Raw genomic sequence first — 16232 nt, 5'->3', positions numbered from 1 at the left:
TTCAGCATTAAAAGGAAAATAATTGGTAGAGAATGGAAAGCGGCCAGAAGCAATATAGAATTTGTTGTTTATATTTAGAAAAGTTCTCTGATGCAGTAGATTATGACAAATTGATGCATTTTTATAGAAAAAATCAGCCCATGCCTTACCAAAATGGTTTTGGCTATGGAGGGGCCAAAATGTACCTACATAACCAATTTATTTTAAATTAAAATACAAACACTGTTATACTTAAATTTTAAATTAATTAATAAAAGTATATTTTGATCCTTGAATAGACAATGCCTACCAAAATTGCAGACATTAGCAATTTAAGCGATACTACTAAGACATTCAATGTATGCCAAATTTAATTGAACATTGGTGGAAGAAGACCATTGGAATGGAGAGTTCATGGAAAGTGTGAATTAAAATGTGGGAGTCAAGATTAAACATCCATTGTTAACCAAATTGTCGAGCCCCTCAATATTTCATGCTTCCTTTAGTTTGTATGTCTCTAACTATTCCTATTTTTAGTGAATTGTGATGTAAAAGAAAAAGTATCAGGACTAGTATCTTTCTTGTTCAAAAGTGCCCTTACCATTAATAATGCCTAGTTGTAATAACCTAATTAAATTGTACTAAGATCTTTTGTTAAAGAACCATTGAGTAGTTAAAAGGTAAAATATAAAAATAAATACAAAACTTTTCCTTAAACTAATTATGGCCTTTTAAAACAAGCTGAAAAACTCTATGAAACAATCTTCATATGAAACCAAGTGTATCATTTCAATCAAAAAAGAGAATAAAAGCACAAAAAATCATTGAAATAATGGTTTATAATGGTGTTAATTCTCCACACATCAATTGAAGCAAAGATAATTTACAAAACAAAGGAATGCAAGTTGAAATGGTAGAAGATTGCAAAAAGAGTTGATAAAGAATTAAGTCAAAGATAAAAAACAATAAAAATATATTTCTAATTTTTAACATTCATACATACCATAAATCCTCATATAACTTGCATATAAGAGTCTAATTGAGCCTACCAATAGAAACATAGAAAAATAATTTTAAAAAATTATAAAGTTAAAAAATTATCATCTATTTTTATAAAACAAAAAAAATTAATGCCACAATAGTACTTAGTCTACTGACAAGTACTAATAATATATGAGTTTCAATTATCATTTATTAAAATAGAATTTGTCAATTACTATTTATTTCATACATGCTTTAAATTCTTTAAACAAATAATTTATCAATTATTCAATTAAAAAAAAAACTAATATTTATTGGTAATGTTCATGATAAATGATTTATTAGTTAGTTAATCTTGAAATTAATTTCAAATAAAGCTAGTCAGTTATTGATTTATCCATTAATGACAGACCCATAAAAGGAACAAACATACTACACTATTTTCAATAGACCCACAAAAGGAAAGAGATAATTGAAAACTACTAAAGTCAAGCTTATTAAATATCTTGTTTCCGACATCAAAAGATGATCACTGAGGACGTACCGGTTTGCATGATGTCCATTAAACTTAAGTTCAACCTGCATTTTTTCCCCCTCAATCTTAAAATGTTTGGAGCAATCAACATCTCCAAGATGCATGTTTTGATCGTAATTGATAGCAGATGAAGAATACATCTTTTTCTTCAACCATTGAAGTCTTCAGGGTAATCATTCCCAATAAAAGTGCCTCCTCTTAGATTTTGTGGCCAAGAATATATTCACGTATACATCCAAATAATATACCCTGATTCCTTTTAATCATAATTGTTTGTCACCCAATATGGCATGTAAAAGCAAAGAAAATGAAAACAAAAGGCCAAACCTTTATTCTTATCATGTCTGTAAGTTGTCTCCTTTACACAAATTACAGCCACGAAAAAAAAGTTCTTTCTCTATTTAGTAGGTTTAGAAGTGCAAAGCTAACCTGGATCCACATCTTGTCCTCAGATTTGACATTTAAAGTTACAAAATCCAAATTATTATTATTGATTAATGTACAACTTAATGTAATAAAGTGTATTTAAGTATTAATTTTAATTACAAATGAATTATCTTCTATTATCAACATATTTAATATTGAATTTTAAAGAAAGAAAATAAATGCTTTCCAATAGAAATAATACAATATATTTTGTATTGTTTCTACAAAAAAAATATAGCTGAATATCAATAATAGGATCTAAAATTAGATATCGAATTCCAAAACTATTGGCCTCTAATTATACCAAAGCGGATGCCATTACTTCTGACCCAACATATCAGATATATCAAGTATATTATATTTGCAATCTAAAAATATATAGTTGTGGCTCGACATGTTATGAAATTTAGCTATTGAGAAGCTTAATGAATATCAAATATATCAAGTCTACTGTTATGAACATAGGAAAACTGTAGATATTTTTAACCTTTTGATTGAAAAGGCACTGTGATGGCTGGATGTAAAAAGTTAAAAGAGATGACTCTTCTATGAGAAGATTTCTAGATCCAATAATGGCAGGCATTTCCAGGATCTTTAATTATCTGGAACTCGTTTAGATATGGTAATGTAAGGTGTAAATTCAATTATTTGGGGCATATATTGCTTCCACTTTTGATCCAATCATTCTGGATGAATGGATGAATGCATATCTGATTTATATTTCTTCCCATATTTTCATTCAATCATTTTGAATTAGGGTTTAAACTGAAATGCTTTGTCGGTAGCTCTTCAAATGTTGCTTTCTGACTAATGTCATATCCAATAGAGAACAAAACAAAAAAACAAAGATGAACAGATTTTCAATATTTTTCTCAATGAAAATGAACAACTTCAAAATACAGTAGAAGATAATGGATGCCAAGCTCAAAAGTCTTAAGTGAATTGAAAGAATCTAAAAGGTTTTCTGTGAATATTCCCAACACTCAGGCCAAAAAGTTCAATTCAAAAAGTTCCATTCGCCTACAGCAATTATTGCATTTTGAGGGGATTGAAAGCATACATCAGCAATACGGTGTACCAAAGATCTATGTATTGTTTATTTTGTTGGATTTAATTGATTTAAATTGAGGAGTAATAATCATATTTCAAAATATTTAAAATATTTAAATATGATTATTATGAGATTAAAAATAATTCAATTATTGTTTGTTGATAAATAGATTTGTCACTTACAAAATATGCAATTTAGCCTAATGGAGTGTGTGGCAAACCGATTTTTTCAATAGTTGGATAGGTCATCGATATCTGGGCTTCCTCTGTATTTAGAGGGGCAGCTCCCTCGTAACATAAAGTTTTGATTTTTCAATAGAAATGATTAGAATTTAGAATATAAAAAGGAAACTATTGATAGAAAATGCACCACATGCCTTTAATGTTTTCATAAAATCAAAGTAAACTGTTAATGAAAACAATCAAGAACTATGCTTGAGAGCTGTCACTATGCTGATTCAATCATTCAGGATCAAGAATCAATATTTCAATGTTTTAGATATGTAGAAAGTGTAGTGCCTACCCTCGTTCACATCTTTTCTGGACATTGTTGTTATTATCAGACCTTGATAGACTAGTTTTATGTTGATGGATCAGTGGTATTGTTTTGACACTATCAGACATTATGTTATGGATTCAGAGGTTATGAGATCATTTAGATTTTACATTTTATACATACATGATGATCATTATATTGTTTTCAGTTATTATTGATGATTAGATGGATGGTTTATTATCTTATGTGTTTTATTATGGATACTTACCCCATACTTGCATGTGTATGGTGTGCGTGTTTTCTTATTATATGGCATTTCTGATGTGGTTAAGGAAGGGAGTCATAGTCACCTACTTAGTCGGGATCTACACGATGCACCACTTCCTGCCATTGTCTGTTTAGCTTAGCATTATATATATTATATGTACATGCATGATTTTTTTGCAGGTTGCAGGTACCGGGTATCGACTTCCTTGAATTGCCAGGATGAGCGTACCCTATTATACTATCTCAATGATAAGAGAAGGGAGATAAATTCTCAAGTCCAAATCCCAAACTTATAAGCCAATTGTCCTAGTGAGATAGGACAAGTATCTGGATATTTTACCCACCGAATGTGTTAGATGACATAATTTGTGATTTTTAACTCTTTAGACTGATTTTTGAGTAATTTGCTCTATGCTGGGTTTTCATATTTTATCTTGGAGGTCTATGGTGAATTATCTATTAATTAAGTCTTAATAAATAGATTTAATTAATAAATTAATTATTTGAGAAAATTAATATAAAATATCATGTTATTTGATATTTTGATTATAATTAATTGAATGGGAATTAATTAAGGAAAAAGAGTTAAATAAAAGAAAATTAGAAATTAAAATTAATAATAATAATAAAATAATAATAAAGTAACAAATAAATAATAATAATAAAAGTTATAAAGTTAAAATGAAAGTTATAAATATTTAAATAGAAATTATATAAAAGGTAAATTGGAGTTATAAGCTTGCATGCGAATTAACACACTTCTTTAATTCTCATGTGTCAACAACACAGGGGTTAGTGCATCAATTAAGCACATGGTGTCTACAACCCTATGGCTCATCTTGGAGGTTGGAAAAGACCCATGCTTAGTTGGTGACACCTTCCAGCTATTTCTAGATGTATTCTAGATGTTTCCTGAAAGCACTTTATATTCAGGCATTCATAGAAGCTTAGACATAGCGTTCGGAGAGCAATTGGAGCATTGGAGGACTCGAGAATTCTGAAGAAGGGAGGAGCTTGCTCTGCGGATTTTCTGAGGAAGAGCGATTTAGCATCAGAATCCAGGTAGATTCTTGTGATTTTACTTATGCTATTTTCGCATCACGCATTCCCTGTCTTCTTCGTGTCTTCCATATGTCTTCTAAGAAGTTTCATATTTATATGCATTTTCAATATGGGTAGATTAATTTTATTGGAGAATTTTATATGCATTCTATAATGCAAATATTTTATTCTTAATTGTAGATATAATCTTTGTGGAAAGAAAAACATACATGGTTATATATTCAGATCTACATACATATACATATATATTTATATATATGCATATGTATACATTTATTATGGATCTATTATAAAATTTGAATATATATATATATATTGATATATATATATACATATATATATATATATATTGATATATATATATACATATATATATATATATATATATATATATACATATATATATGTATATTTATATATAATGCACCGAATTGAGTGATTGATAAATCGTAGTGGGAAAATTTAATAAATCGCATTGCGATTCATATCGTATGAAACAAGTATATATTAAAATGCCATGGGCACGATTCGTACCCCATGCCTGTGGAAGGCAGAGACCTGCTGTCGCAGGTCTGCGGCGACAGGGGTACTATGTACCCGCTGTTGGCGCAGTGCCTGCGACTGTAGGTACTGCGTACCACAGCAAGAGTTTGGGGGGGTTAATTGATGTTAATGTTATGCAAAAAAAAAAATGTTATGTTAAAACGTTTATAAACAATCGATTCACATTGCTATATAATATGGTGTCAATCGAAATTGTTAAATCAATTTTATGAAAACGTATTAATATATATATATATATATATATATATATTTATATATGTAATATGTAAATATGTTATTTATAAATTTAAGATTATTATTTGATCAATGACTTAGATTGATGGTTTATTTTCATAAAGGTGAGTCTTTAATAATTTTCAACTATTTAATAATTTAATTTTTTTAAATTATTGAATAAAGAATTGATAGTTTGGTGGGGAATGTATCAAACAAATGTTATTAATTGGAAAATGGATTTTTAGTTCTAATAAGGAAAACTTTTATTTATCCAAAACAATATAAATGTTTCTCCATTCATTCTTCAAACTTGGAAACTTAAACTAGGATCTCTACATTTAAATTCAAGTTGTAAACTTGGTAAAACCAAAACATGTGTTTGCATTATGTATTCTTTATGCTATTGTTTTGGGTTTTGGGTTGACTAGTGTTGACCAGTATAGGGCGTCTACCAGAGGCTTGGGGGTTATGTGATTGTGGTGACATGATGATGTTTTAATCTTGATCTTTATAAACCCAACCATGGTTATGTGATCGAATGCTCTATGTATTGGTTGTGATTACTGATTGTTATAGTTGAGATTCTTATGTATGAGACACTTGACTTAACCATTATTTTAGTCATCGATCAGTTATCCTTGATTATTTTCTCATTGCCATGATGGGACTGTAATGTGGATTTATTTTTGATGATGTCATGTTGTGACATGTTTGACTCAACTATTTTTGGAGTCTTCAATTACTATGATTGAGATATATATTTTGGTTATTGAGAACCATTGGATATTTGATTATCAATGATACTTCAGTTGCCAATAGAGAGCAGTTATGTTCATGATTTTCTATGGATGTTAGCTCATGGAGATTTGATGCTTTTATGCATATTTGATGATTTTATGGATTATCTTTTGTGATTTTGAGATTTATGATTCCATGAGCATTAGGGTAGGATATCTGCATGTAGTGACAGGAAGTGGCTTGCAATGGGGGCCGGGGCCCTAAGAGGCTACCAGGGTAACTCATTGTAAGTTGGATTAATAAGTGATAACATTCACACTTAATACTAACTGAATGAACCTAAAAAGATAAGTGTTTTGTTCTCGCCCATGCCTTGAGTGCTTGTATAGGCTAGGATGGGAGTAGTGAGACACATGGTTGCAACCTTGCATTCCATAGTATGCCTCGTCAGTATGAGAGGATACTAGTGGCCGCATGAAATTAGTATGGACCTGTGGAGTTTAGCTAACTACCAAGGTAACTTGTATGTGATAATTGTGATGACACTTTCCGACTTGCATAGTAGGTTCCTACATGTCATTGTGTGCCTTTGGAAATTAGATGTCAAATTTTTTGTTTGGAACCTTTGAGTTAGTATACTTTTAGGATTCCTAGACTTATGGAGATTTATGCTATGTGATTTTGATAGTCTGTTTGAGACTTGAGATTATCTCCTTAGCACGGTGGGAGTGGACCACATAGGTACCACGCGGTCGGGTGGTAGTGTATTTTCCACTCTTATCATTTTGAGATTCATTAAGACATCGTGGCTAATGCATCCTTCATGATGGTGGATATGTATCCTTTTTCATTGATGATTAGCATATGTTAGATGATGTTATCTTATGCTTTACTTTGCATGTTAGATTACTTCTACATATGATGTTGTATATATTAGGAGTAACATTCCTACTATGTAATACCGATGATCTCTTCGGTGATTTGGAATGTTATGCACGGAGGGATGGCTAGGATCCACGATGGTCTAATGATGATATTAATAGTTGGGAGGAACTGTGCACTTAGTTTATTATGTTTGATCTTTATGATAGATGTATATATTTTCTATGATGTTCTATCATGTGTATCATGTGATTATCTCTACTTTGATGTATCATGGATTAGAATAGGATGATGTACCTTATTCTAAGTATGTATATTCTTTGAGCTTGTCATACCCTGTGACATGTATAGTGGATGATTGAGTATTTGAAAAGTAATGTATAAACATTGGACTTATCATTATTATTTCATGTGAATGTTCTTCTAGATGGATTCATGTATGTAATTCAACGTTAAGGGATATTAAAGAATGTAATCTATTATGTATGATATGTTTACTTTTAGATGGACATTGCTATTGCTTCCATTATTGTGCATAAGTTATATGTGGTGTTTACTTTCATTAAAAAAAAAATGCTATTAAACTTAGTGAAATTCTAGGTTAATTCTTTGGATCCCTTGGCGAGGTATTACAGAAAGAGAGAACACAAAGTGTAATTTCTTTATTTCTTAGTACCAAGAATATAAGAAATGGAAAATTACAAGAACAAAAATTGTACACACTTTCCAAAAATTGCCTTGTTATCAAAACATAAGTATTTCCCATCTCCAAGTACAAAAAAGTCCCTTATCACATTGAGATTTTAGAATTTATAGCTATTCTAGAACAACTAACCATTTGGGTTCGTAACTACTCAAAAAGTTAGAGTTTGTACTACTCTGAAGATAGTTCGTAACCAAATCTAACTTTCAATGCTTAACTATAGTTAGAACAACTTAGGACATTAATCAAAACCAAAATTAATTCTAAAGTTGACCTCTTTACAAATGTATAAACAAAAACTGAGACAACTTTAAACATGTCTACTTCTAATTTTAACTATGATCACTGATATTTCCTGAGCTCACTCTTTGATCTATAGGTGCTACGATTAGCTGAGTCAAGTTTGTATTGTATGCTCTAAATGATTTGATGACCTAAGCCAAAGTCTTGTTTTTAATGATGATTAAACTCTACATTTTCAGCTTGCATAGCTCATGTCTCTTTCTAACTTCATCCAACTCTATGACATAACCTAATATTTTGAGTACATGAGTCCAATACCACTGAGAGACTACTCAATCTTTTCATAATGCTAGCATCTAAACTTTGTTTACTGCCAAGTTTGGTGTGATTTTTGCCTCTATATATTCCAAAATGGAAGATATGTATGGATTTTGAGTGTGTTCACTAATAGGAATACCTTCTACGATGATCGGTATATCCCCCAAGGCCTTCTTTTTTTGTAACTTGCAGGAGTTCAAGAATTGCTCCCCTTCACTCAATTGTTGATTCATGCTATCATTCTTCCATCTGATGTTTTCCAACCATATGTCAATTTTCTCTTCATCTACATTGGTGATTAATTTCAGTGATTTGACTATATCACTATCTATTCCTTTTATCTCTACTAAATTAGCATCAATTTCTCTCCAAAATGTTTGTTGTTCTTTGAGAGTTGTTAACTCTTTTTGAATGTTTTGTTGTATATGATCTGCTTTGGAAAATGTAACTTTAACCTCTTAAAATAAGTTTGATGCTCATTCTTTCATGCTTTTTACCCATGCTTTCACCATCTTACCATAATTTTGGCATTCTCCTATGTCTTGAATGGTTTCTTCATCAAACATCTTCTTGGGATCCCATGTAATTTCTGTAGTTGAGCTAGGATCCAAAAAGGAATCACCAACCATCAATCAGATGCATGAAGAAAGGACTCAAACTTGACAGTTGAGTTGATTCTTAGCTTGCTTATCTCTACTTGATTGTTTCATTAGGACAACAACTAACACTTAAAAATTGTGTTATTTTCCCTCATGGGTGGTTTGGCCTAGATCCACTTTAGTGATGGTAAAATCAGATTTGTTTGCCTCATTTATATCTTTCTCTATGACTGGTTTTGTAATTTCAACACATAAATTTCCTAAGGTAGGATTCACTACCAGTCTAGAATCCACTCTAGTCTTCTTTATCTTTACACCATTATGCATTAAATCAGCTATGGATACCAGATTTGGTGCTTCCAATTGAATCATCCTTTTCTTCTTTCTCTCCAAAATTTTTTGTAACCAAGATGTTGAAATATTGGTAGATGGGCTGATTACTGAAGAAACCTATAGGACTGTATATGATAAATCCAATTTATATACATTTTCTACAATTGGCACCTCTTGAGTTGCACCTGCACTTTTAGGAGACAATGAGTGTGTGGGAGATGCTATGGATTGAATCATCTCATTTACAAATGATGGTAAAATTGTCATCTCGAGAGCTTCATCTATCATCTGTTGAATTGGTTTTAAAGTCTTCTCCTAGGGATTTGATCTCTTCTTCCTAGTGACTGCATTGAGTTCACATGCTGAAACTAGATCAACTCCTTTATCCAGATCTTTACCATCATCTCCACCTTGTGTATGTAAAGAGCCTGAGGAAGTAGGGATAGAAGAAAAAATGGCTAAAACTGATGTACCTTCCAAAGAAATATTATTAGTCTTTGCACTGCCTCTTCTTGTTGATCTAGTAGTTGTGACTTCTTTGACTTTATTCTTTAACCAATTATTAGTTTGTTGAATGAGAAAGAAGGTTTTCTCCTTGAGGTCTTTCAATTCTGGCAAAGACCAATTAATATATGACAATTCTAATAATTGTATTTTCTCAAAGAAGAAAGGATCAATCAAGTCTCACCCATCCTCTATTATGCCTATCACATCCCATTGTTGAATCAAAGATTGGTTTTGACTATTTTGTGTTAACACACTTAAGATGTTTACTAAGTTCATGCCAAGCTAGTAACACATGCTGAGTAAAATATGTATAGATGCCAAGTAAATAGTTGATTCCGAGAAAACAGTTGATGTCGAGTAAACAATCCATGGCAAGTAAAATATATATAGATGCCAAGTAAATAGTTAATGCTGAGTAAGTTCAAGTGCCGAGCCAGACATAATTACAACAAGTGTCGAGCCAAACAGAACTACAACAACTATTGAGTAACAGAATGATCAAGTGCTGAGCATCAGAGGTAACAAGTGTTGAGTAACACAGATTAGACATAGTTGTTTGTAATCGCACAAACACCTATGTAAACATTTTTGAGTCAACATAGAAGAATCTCGAAGGATGTTAAAGATAAGAACAATCTTTTACATTACCTGTGCAATCAGCATGCAACCAATAAGAAAAATGGAGAAGGTAGGAAACCAATAAGAAAAGTTCATGAATTAAGCAGGAAATGAATAATGAATATGGATCATAGATTCATACCTAACCCTAAGTCTTTGAAATCTTTAAAAGGAGGATGAAACCCCATTGCATGCATGGATGAATGAAGTGTATGGGTGAATCATAACAAAATTTAGAGGGAACTGTGAAAAGACTCAGAAGAACAAAGTAACGTTGTAGCATTTAGTTGATCAAGAATAAAGTATCAGAACTTTAAAGAGTGACATATTAGATCAAGCAAGGATCTAGAATTAGAAATTGAAGATTGCAAAGCTATCAGGTCAAAAACTTTCTAATACTCTCTAGCAATTGTATTAGATAATGGAAATCCCATGGAGTTAGGTTGGCCTAGCAGCCATTTGTAAATCCTTTAACAGGGTGACATTCCAAGTGAATGTACAAAAGTCTTTTAACTGGGCCTACTTTTAGCAGGGTAGTGAAATCCTTTAACTAGGTCACTTTTGATAGAGTGTAAAAGTCTTTAACAGGACAAGCCTTTCACAGGGCAGACCATTGGAAGTGGTCAAACATTGTGACCTTGAATAGTTACACATTGTTGCAGTGATATTTTATGGGTGTCATCCCCACCCTAGTTTTACCTTCTTATTTTGGAGAGTTTCTGGGTTACCAAATTTATCTGTCGTTTATTTTCATGCATGTCTTTACTTTCAAGTTCATTAGATAGATTGGATGCATATGAATGGTTTTAGTTAAAATAATTAAAAAGGGTTAAAGTTAGTTACTTTTGATTCACCCTGTAATGCCCCGTCAAGGGATCCAAAGAATTAACCTAGTATTTCACTAAGTTTGGTAGCATTTTTTTTTTTTTGAAAGTAACTACCACATACAACTTATGCACAATAACGGAAGCAATAGCAATGTCCATCTAAAGAGTAAACTTAACATATACAACAAATTGCATTCTTTAAGATCCCCTTAACGTGAATTACTTACATGAATCCATCTAGTACAACATCCACATGAAATAATATGATAAGTCCAATGTTCAATTATTACATATCCAACTGCTCATTCATCCACTGTACATGTCACAGGGTATGATGGCTTAAAAGAATATACATATGTAGAATAAGGTACATCATCCTATTCTAATCCATGATACATCTAGTAAGGATAATAATATGATACTCATGATACATCATCATAAAAGCCATTTACATCTATCAGAAAGATCAAATAAATAAACTAAGTGCACGGTTCCTCCCAACCGTTAATAGCATCATTAGACCATCGTGGATCCTAGCCATCCCTCAGTGAGTAACATTCCAAGCACCGAAGAGATCATCGGTATTATCATAGTAGGAATGTCACTCCTAAACATCCTACTAACATAAAAAGTAAAGCATAAGAGATCATCATCTAACATATGCTAATCATCAATGAAAGGATACATATCCACTATCACGAAGGATGCATTAACCACAAAGTCTCAATGAATCTCAAATGATAAGAGTGGAAAATACACTACCACCCAACCGCGTGGTACCTAAGTGGTCCACTCCCACCGTGCTGAGGAGATAATCTCAAGTCCCAAAACAGGTTATCAAAACCACATAGCACACGACTCTAAAGTCCAGGAAACCTAAAAGTATACTAACTCAAAGGTTCCAATCACAAAATAGACATCTACTTCCCAGAGGCACACAATGACATGTAGGAACCTACTATGCAAGAGGAAAAGTGTCATCGCATTTATCTCGTACAAGTTACCCTGGCAGTTAGCTAAACTCCACGGGTCCATATAGATCTCATGCGGCCACTAGTATCCTTTCATACTGACAAGGCATACTATGGAATGCAAGGTTGCAACCATGCGTTCTCTCTACTCCCATCCTAGCCTATACAAGCACTCAAGGCATGGGCGAGAACCAAAACTCTTATCTTTTTAGGTTCATTCAGTTAGTATTAAGTGTGTGAATGTTATCACTTATTAACCAACTTACAATGAGTTACCCTGGCAGCCTCTTAGGGCCCCGGCCCCCATTGCAAGCCACTTCCCGACACTACATGCAGATATCCTACCCTAATGCTCATGGTATCATAAACATAAAGAAAATTCACGAAATCACCATAGTAAGGATCAACAAATATCCATGGTTAAAAATCATTAAATATGCATAAAAGCATCAAATCACCATGAGCAACATCCATAGAAAATCATGAACACAACAGCTCTCTATTGGCAACTGAAGTATCACTGATAATCAAAATATCCATTGGTTCTCAATAACCAAAATATATCTCAAAATCATACTGATCGAAGACTCCAAAATGGTTGAGTCAAAACATGTCACATCATGACATCATCAATAATAAATCCACATATTAGTCCCATCATGGCGACTAGAATACATCCAAGGATAACTGATTGATGACCAAAATAATGGTTAAGTCAAGGGTTCTCGACATAAGAAGCTTAACTATAACAATCAATATTCACAACCAATTCATAGAGCATTCCATCACATAATCATGGTTGGGATTATAAAGATCGATATTAAAACATCATCAAGACATCACATTCACATAACCCCCAAGCCTCTGGTAGAGGTCCTATACCGGTCAACACTAGTCAACCCAAAACCCAAAACATTAGCATAATGAATACACAAAGTAAACACATGTTTTGGTTTTGCTAAGTTTTCAAATTTGAATTCATATGCAAAATCTCAGTTTTTGTATCCCAAGTTTAGAGAAAGAACATTTTCCTACGTTTTTCCATGTATTAATTTTTTTTTTTTTTGAATGGATTAAAAATTCCCTCTAAACTTCAGTTTCCAATCATAACATTTAAAAGACGTTTCCACTAACTTAACTTTCATATGCTTCATATATCTTATAATCTTAAACTATTAATTCATAATAGTTAAAACTATAAAATTACAAAACTATTCATCATTAAAAAGAGATGAATTTATGAATCTTTTATTAACAACTTTAAATCTTTTAATATATATATATTACATATATACACATATATATATTTATATTTAAACATATACATACATACATATATAATATAATATTTATTATTTTTTTGCATTTTATAAAAAAACGGAACCGAATTTTATTAATTTTGATTCATAAAGGAAATCGATTATCAAAGTTTCCATAGAACAAAGCCGAATTGATGATGCCATCGGCTGTCACTGTGGTGACTATTGCCACAGGTACCCTGCGACCACTACAGTTGCGGGTACACTGCACAGCAGGTACCGCGCGCTCCTTTAAAGCACGGGTACGGGGTGCGATTTCACCGCCACCCAAGCATGCATTAATATATTTATTTTAACATAAAATCGCAATGCGATTTCATAAGTTGCGGAATTCGTTTATTAAAACATTTATGCCGCAGTAAGGTTGTGAATATATATAAATATATATTATATATATACATATGTATGTATATATATATAATTAAGGGTTATGTATATATATATGTATATATATGTATATATATATGTATATATATATATATATATGTATATATATATAATATACAGAATCACAGTATGTTTATAAAAATACAAGCTTTCATTTTCAGAACCTCTCTATGAAACTTGTTCTTTTAAAAATTTCTCTGATGACTAATTCTAATGGGTTTGTCCATGAAATTGTAACCCTAATTTGTATTATTTCAGATCTAAACATATTGAAAATGCACAATGAAGACATATGGAAAATACGAAGAAGACAGGGGAAAGCAAGATGCAGAAGTATCATAATGAAATCACAAGAATCTACCCAGATTCTGATGCTAAACTCGCTTATCCTCAGACAACCCACAGAGCAAGCTTCCCTTCTTCAGAATTTTCCTGAATCCTCCAATGCCTCAACTATTCTCCACGCTAACCATACTATCCACGCTATGTCCCTGCTATCTCCAAGCTATTAAGGAATGCCCGAATATAAAGAGCTTTCGAATAACCCTAGAATGCTTCTAGAATCAGTTGGAAGATATCGCCAACCAAGCATGGATCTATTTCCAACCTTTTTAGATAAGCCCTAGGGTTGTAGACACCATGTGCTTAATTGATGCACTAACCCCCGTGTTGTTGACACATGAAAAATAGGGAACTGCATCATTTCCCATGCAAACTTATAACTCCAATAACTTTTAAATTAATTTTCATTTAAATATTTATAACTCCCACTTTAATCTTCATAACTTTTATTTTAATTTTTATAACTTTTATTATTAATATTTGTTTATTAATTAATTAATATTTTATAATTATTATTTATTTTAATTTCTAATTTTCTTTTAATTTAATTCTTTTCTCTCAATTAATTCTCCTTTAATTAATAATAAAAATATCAAAATCATGATATTTAATCTCTCAAATAATTAATTTGTTAATTAAATCTATTTATTAAAACTTAGTTAATAGAAAATTCACCATGGACCTTCATGATAAAATATGAAAATCCATCATAGAACAATTCATACCAAATCAGTCTAAAAGATTAAAAATTACAAAATATGTCATCCGACACATTCAGTGGGTACTCAACTCAGATACTTGTCCTAACTCACTAGGACAAATGGTTTTAGGGTTTGGGATTTGGACTTGAGAATTTATCTCCCCTCTCTTATCATTGAGATAGTATAATAGGGTACGCTCATCCTGGCAATTCAGGGAAGTCGATACCCGGTACCTGCAACCTGCAGAAAAGCCATGCATGTACATACAAAATATATAGTGCTAAGCTAAAGAGGCAATGGCAGGAAGTGGTGCATCATGTAGATCTCGACTAAGCAGGTGACTACGACTCCCTTCCTTAACCACATCAAAAACGCACACCATACACATGCAAGTATGGGGTAAGTATCCATAATAAAGCACATAAGATAATCAACCATCTAACTAATCATCAGCAGTAACTGAAAACAATATAGTGATCATCATACATATATGAAATGTGAAGTCTAAATGATCTCATCAAATGATAACTGAATCCATAATATAATGTCTGATAGTGTCAAAACAATACCACTAATCCATCTACATAAACTAGTCCATCAAAGTTTGATAACAATAGCAATAATATGTCCAGAGAAGATGTGAACGAGGGTAGGCACTACACCCCCCCCCCCCCTTAGAAGTAAATCTTCCCACTTGTTAATTTCAACAATTGGTATCAGAGCTAAGTTCTCACAAGAAGGAGCCTTACAACTTGGAGAAAAGATTTGGAAATGGAAGTCTACAAACTTGGGAAGATCATAGAGAATCAGGCAATTGACATACAACTTGCCTTACATGCTTTGGAAGAAGCTAGAGGAGAACTGAGGAAATCCTTGAAAAAGAAGAAAATAGATTTCAATAGCTAAGAATGACACACAATACAAGGAGATTGACACCTCAAATCTATTTTAAAATGGAGATTCTAAAGAGTTTGATGCAGCAATAGCAGACTTGATGGAGAAGAATAGAGTTCAAGCAAAAGAAATTAGAATACTCAAGCATGAACAAGAATCACAAGCCATGATGCTTTGTAAGATAACTGAATAGAAGAAAAGAGCCATTGAAGACAAGGCTCTACTAGAAGATGACAAGAGAAATCTTACCAATAGACTAGAGGAAAAGACAATT

Source organism: Cupressus sempervirens, chromosome 11, assembly GCF_028749045.1.
Source record: "Cupressus sempervirens isolate cs-2001-9-10 chromosome 11, ASM2874904v1, whole genome shotgun sequence".
Classification (NCBI taxonomy): domain Eukaryota; kingdom Viridiplantae; phylum Streptophyta; class Pinopsida; order Cupressales; family Cupressaceae; genus Cupressus; species Cupressus sempervirens.
The sequence above is the reverse complement of the archived record's forward strand: the minus strand, read 5'-3'. Positions refer to the sequence as shown.